At 32.3% G+C, this 5,886-nt stretch overlaps 1 pseudogene; it reads left to right on the top strand.

Moving 5' to 3' along the window:
* Positions 1-1,718: 1,718 nt before the first annotated feature.
* Positions 1,719-5,607, top strand: LOC107901181 (GDP-Man:Man(3)GlcNAc(2)-PP-Dol alpha-1,2-mannosyltransferase-like; annotated as a pseudogene).
* The last annotated feature ends 279 nt before the right edge of the window (positions 5,608-5,886 follow it).

The raw sequence follows: 5,886 nt of genomic DNA, 5'->3' as shown, positions 1-5,886 counted from the left end.
CAAGTTTACTTGTGATTTGGGATTGCACATTCTCTAAACCAATATGGTTATCATCGGTAGTTACAAGGCGAGTGTAGGGTATTTTTTTCAATAATTCTTTCAAGGAGTGGTTCTTATGGAACATGAAAAATTTAGGAAACTATGGCAACAACGACACAGTTTGGCAAACTCTATTCTTAATAATTTGCTGGTTGATTTGGAAGGACCGTAATCTCTTTGTTTTTTCTAAAAGCCATAGTTGTGTTCAAGCCATTAAGGATACAAGTTATTCTTGGGCGAGGAGTTATGCTAAGCCAGCATTGAAATTGGTTCAACCCAGTCCCATGCGTATGGTTTCAACCACTAGTTCTATTGCATCTATTAGAGGTGTACTTAGAGACTCGAATGCTAATTGGCTGTGTGGATTTTCAATGATGTTTGATAAGGAGTTTATTTTTAAAGTAGAGGAAAAAGTGGTTCTGGAAGGCCTTCTTATCGCTTGCGGAAAAGGATTTAGACATGTCGAGGTTGAACGTGATATTGCTTACTAGTGGATTCACTTCTATTTGGTGGGGGGAGATAGTAGCGGTTTGGTCGAATTACATTTTATGCATCAACTCCTAAGAAGAAAGCTGAAAGTAAGAATCCACCATATATCGAGGACTCGTAATAGAGTTGTTGATCAAATGGCTAAATACGTTGTAAGAGGAAGTTCAAGTTTGCAGATACTTGAAGATCCCCCGACTGCGGTTCAAAGCTTATTAATAGTTTATCGTGTTGTGTCGGTGTTGGGCTATGCTTTAATTGATTATTGTTTTCGCTTTATGTTGTACTTTTCTATCGAAAAAAAAATAGAGTAAAACTAAGGAAAGTGAGGGAGTACTTTTCATTTCTTAATAAAAATAACTTATCCAAACAAAGGGAATCCAGTTTCTCTCACTTTACTTAGCTTTCCCTAAATTTTTTTCTAGTCCAAACATGTTTGTCTAGGGATAATATGAAATATAGTTTAAAAAAAAACATTTCATGTGTATAATGAATCTGGACAAATGAATATTTAGATTTATATGAATATTGACGTCTGTTTGTCTAAGTTCATTCTAGTTGTGAATTTTAGTAATTTTGTATTTTTATAATTTCGTATAGATAGATAGATACATACATACATACACAGATAATAACTTGATATTTTTCTTTCAGAAAAGATTTCATGTTCAAATTGAACTTAGGCAAATAGATGTGTAAATTTAGATGAATGTAGATATCCATTTGACTAAAACGTGCATTTTTTTAATAATTTCATTATTTTTAAAATTTCAAAAAAATAATAATATAGAAAAACTAATATATTTTATTGCTTGTGCATAATGAATCTGGACAAATGGATGTCCAAATTTAGATTAATGTAGACATTTGTTTGTTTAATTTCAATTTGGACATGCATTTTTAGTAATTTTATATTTTATAATATCAAAAAGTAATAATATAAGAAACTTAATTTCACTTGCAAAACAAATCTAGACAAAGAGATGTCCAAACTCAAATGAATATGAATGTCAATTTATCTAAATTCATTCTGGATATATAGTTTTTAATAATTTTGAAAATAATAATATAAAACATGATATTTTTAGAAAAGCTTTCAAAATTTTTAAACATTTTTAGAATTTCACGCCTTAACCTCCAAGAGTATGATACATTTATTGTTAAATAATAGATAAACAAATGATAACTATTGTGTTGTCCCCAACAACATGCCAGATTGATATCTAAAGAGGACCAATGATGAGTGTTGAGTGACAGCATGAGCTTGCTTGTAAAGTGCAACATCACCGCTTATTCTCTTTAGAATTTTATGATTTCTTTTAAATTAGTATAATTTTAATTTCAAAAAATATTTTATATTTTAGAAAATAAATTATGAATTTTAAGATTTTTTTGATATTTAAATTATTGTTAAGAAAAACTATTCACCATGTTTGGTTGGCTGCTTTGCCCTAATACGGGCCTATTACGTTTCGGACGGATTCGACTTTTCTCTACTTCAGCGCCGATTTGCTATTAGGTTCCAAAATCAAAGATTGCCTAATCGGTCTCCCTTTTACCCTCTCAAGCCGAAATCGATTCTCCACCCCACCCTCTCCCTCCCAACATCAACAGAAGCTGCCAGCGAACCAAACCTCCAGTTCTCTTCTCGCCGAAGATCTCCTATCCTCCAACGACAATGGTTGCCGCCAAGAAGACTGTAAAGACCCTTTTACTCGTTTTCTCTTCTTCTTTGTTTTTTTTTTGAATATTTAACCTAAATTTTTTGAAAACATGCTAATTCATTTTTATGTTGTTGATGATGGTATTTTGATGCAGAAGAGACCCATGAGAGCATTAACAACAGATTGGCTCTCGTTATGAAAAGTGGGAAATACACTTTGGGTTACAAAACTGTTCTCAAATCTCTCAGAAGCTCCAAAGGTATTCCATTGTTTCTTTAAAATTGAACTTATTCCTCTCCCATATTGAAATGTCGAGCAATCTGGTTGTTGTTTTGAACATCTCTGTCACTTGTAGTTTGTTTTGTTATATGAAAAATGATGGGTTTGATTTCTTGTTTTGAATAGTAAACTAAAAGTGAATGAATTCCTTTTTGGGAGATAGTGTTTAAACAGATTCTGTTTGAAAATCGATTTTTCCCTTTGTGTTGCTAATATAATGTTGATTGAGCATTGGAAGACATGTATACTTATTTTGTTGTATGTTGTAGGTAAGTTGATTATTATTGCCAACAACTGCCCTCCTCTTAGGAAGTCGGAGATCGAGTATTATGCCATGTTGTGCATAGTTGGAGTTCACCACTACAATGGAAGTACGTTCCTTAACCTATCATTATAATTATTTAGAACCAATGTTTACTTTTCATGTCACATTAAATCGAAATCCATTTTACAATCCCTTCCCTTGCCCTTTCAATTCTTTAGTTTTAGTTATTTGTGAAAAGCTAGATAGAATTGCTTTTTCTAGTGCTGCTGATGGAAATGGTAGAAGGAACGTCTAATCTGTATGTCACTCAGAAGCCATTTGATGAATTTATTGATATGGACGATATTTTTTTTAATTGGTAATACTGTATCTTGATGGAAGCTAACTGTTATTCTAGTTTTCACATGTAAATTGTGATGGTGGTTTGCTCAACTTAGAAGTATTGCTGAACTTCAAGTAATATAGTTTGTTCAATAATGTTGTTCGTTTTAAATTAGTTGTTGGAATTTTCTGTTTTCATTTTCATTTTACCCCTGTTGTCTAGGCTGAAAATGATGCTGTAGGCCAAGAACTTCAGAAACAACTGGAGGCTGCTGGTACCTTTCCCCCATCCTTTTTACATTCTTTTTTATGTAGACTTGGCTTAGGTGTGATTTGCTTTTCCAAGTCCTTGAAAAGTTATATTCCCCGAATCCAGATATGCATTGAGTAGTAGTGTTGTAGCAAACATAAGCATCTTCCATCTTCTTATAGATAAATAAGAGAGTGGGTTAGGCTGCTCAATTTCAACATATGTTTGAGCAGTGGCTAATTTTGCTTTGATTCTGGCATTTGTGTTGTATGCAAGACATAGGATGTTTGCTTCATCTCTCATTCTTTTAAACTTTCAGTTCATTTTGATCTACTAGTATATGTGTTGTTTGACCAAATTCAGCTATTAGACTTTGTACTTTGCTTAAGTTGTGGATTTAGTACATGTACTTTTTCGAATTCTGAAATTGTAGTCTTAACAGCAATTAAATCTGTTTGGTTAAATTCTACTATTAGCCTTTTATTATGCTTAAAAGTTGTAGATTTAGTCCATGTTATTCGACAGGAACATTTTTAGTCATTTCATTTTTCAAGTTTCAAAATTTCAATCTTAAAGCAAATGACAGTCATTAAATCTATTATGCAATTAGTTTTGAATTTGCTTAACTGTTTAGTTTTAATGTTTGAGCTGCTTCTTACTTCAGCTTTGTTAAGCAGTTGTTGTTGCATTTGTACAAAATATTATCCAGTCCAAGAAAGGGATTCCCCCCTTAACTTCTTAAAATCCAAACATTAAATCTAGAAAGATTTGATATTGAATTGCATAAGCAATTGCTGTTATTGTTCTTGGATTTGTTCATACATTTTTGTCTCACAATTTATGCAACAAGTATATACAACAAGTCTATTTAACAAGTCCTTCCAAACACATTTTGTAATGATGGGATCTTGTGCACATCTTGTAATGGTCAACTCTTCATGGACTCAGTCTCACATCGAGAAGCTTTGGGGTAGTCCTAAATGCATTAAGCGAGGTTATCCACCTTGTGATACTTCAGGACTTCAGGTTCTGTTTCTCGTTATTCATCACCAATCATAGTGCATTTTATATTTTTTAGTGCCATTCATCTGTGATTTCTTACCAGTTTACATCTGAAACAGGCACTTCCTTTGGAAAGGTCGGTGGAAACTCCAAAAATCATATCTGTTGCACAATTTCGTCCCGAGAAGGTGCACATACTTACATAGACCTTCAAGCTAAATTTTTAATGGTTCCGGTGTTTCAGTTTTGGAACCTTGATTAGTTCTAGAAACTCTTTACAGTTTGATTTTTTTTGACTCAGGCACATAGTCTTCAACTTGAGGCATTTTCTGTTGCTATAAAAAAACTAGATAAACACTCTCGAAGACCTAAGTTGCAGTTTGTAGGTAGTTTCCGAAATAAATCAGACGAGGAAAGACTCCAGAATTTGAAAGACAAAGCAGTGCAATTGAACATTCAAGACAATGTGGAATTCCATAAAAACGTGATGTATAGGTAAGAACAATTACGTATAAGTTTAGTTGGATCCTCTCGCTAAATGAAAATCATCCAAAAATTGATGATCAACAGATAATCAAGTTTGTCTGCATTTGCGTTACTGCAATATATATGTTTTAACTCTTTGTTTGATCGGTTTCATACACTATGCAGGGACTTGGTAAGTCTTTTGGGCGGGTTGTTGCTGGAATCCACTCAATGATAGACGAGCACTTTGGCATTAGTGTTGTAGAGTACATGGCTGCAGGAGCCATACCTATAGGTGAGCTAGCATGGCAACTGATATTATAATTTCTGATTCGAGCTACTTTTGTTTTCCGTTTTAAAAATGTTTTTAAAATGATATTCATTTTGCTTGACCCCCCTCAGCTCATAATTCTGCTGGCCCGAAAATGGACATTGTTTTAGATGAAGATGGACAACAAACAGGATTTCTTGCTCAAAATGTAGAAGAATATGCATATGCAGTCCTGAAAATCGTGAAGATGCCCGAGTCTGAAAGACTCAAGATAGCTACAGCAGCAAGGAGAAGAGCTAGCAGATTTTCGGAGCAAAGATTTTACGATGATCTCAAAGCCGCAATCCGACCAATTATATGCGGTTCTTCCTAGTTATAGGATCGCATTAGAAGATCACACTGACATAGAAAACAATAGTGATACTTGTTCTTGTTTATTGGGGTTCTTCACCCTTTCGATCCAGTCATTAGAAAAAGCTTAGTTTAGATTTGTCAACAAAATAGATATACTCTTAATTTTGATTTGAAAACATACTTGAAGGAATTGAGGATCATGTTTGGTTCATTGGATTGCTCATTCAAATATTCAATTACTGCCCTATTTAATATTAATTATTTTAAATTATACAAATTCATATAAGAAAATTTATTATCAAGAATTTTATGAAATCATATATTATTATTAAATTATATTTAATAATAATTATTTTAAATTGTACAAATTCATATAAGAAAATTTATTAGTAATAATTATTTTAAATTTTATTAAATCATATATTTTAATTAAAATATATTTAATAATAATTATTTTAAATTATATTTTATAGTATCATATACTATGATT

The sequence above is a fragment of the Gossypium hirsutum genome, chromosome D06 (assembly GCF_007990345.1).
Source record: "Gossypium hirsutum isolate 1008001.06 chromosome D06, Gossypium_hirsutum_v2.1, whole genome shotgun sequence".
NCBI classification, from domain to species: Eukaryota; Viridiplantae; Streptophyta; class Magnoliopsida; order Malvales; family Malvaceae; genus Gossypium; species Gossypium hirsutum.
Note: the sequence above shows the minus strand (reverse complement) of the source record. Positions and strands in the feature narration are given on the sequence as shown.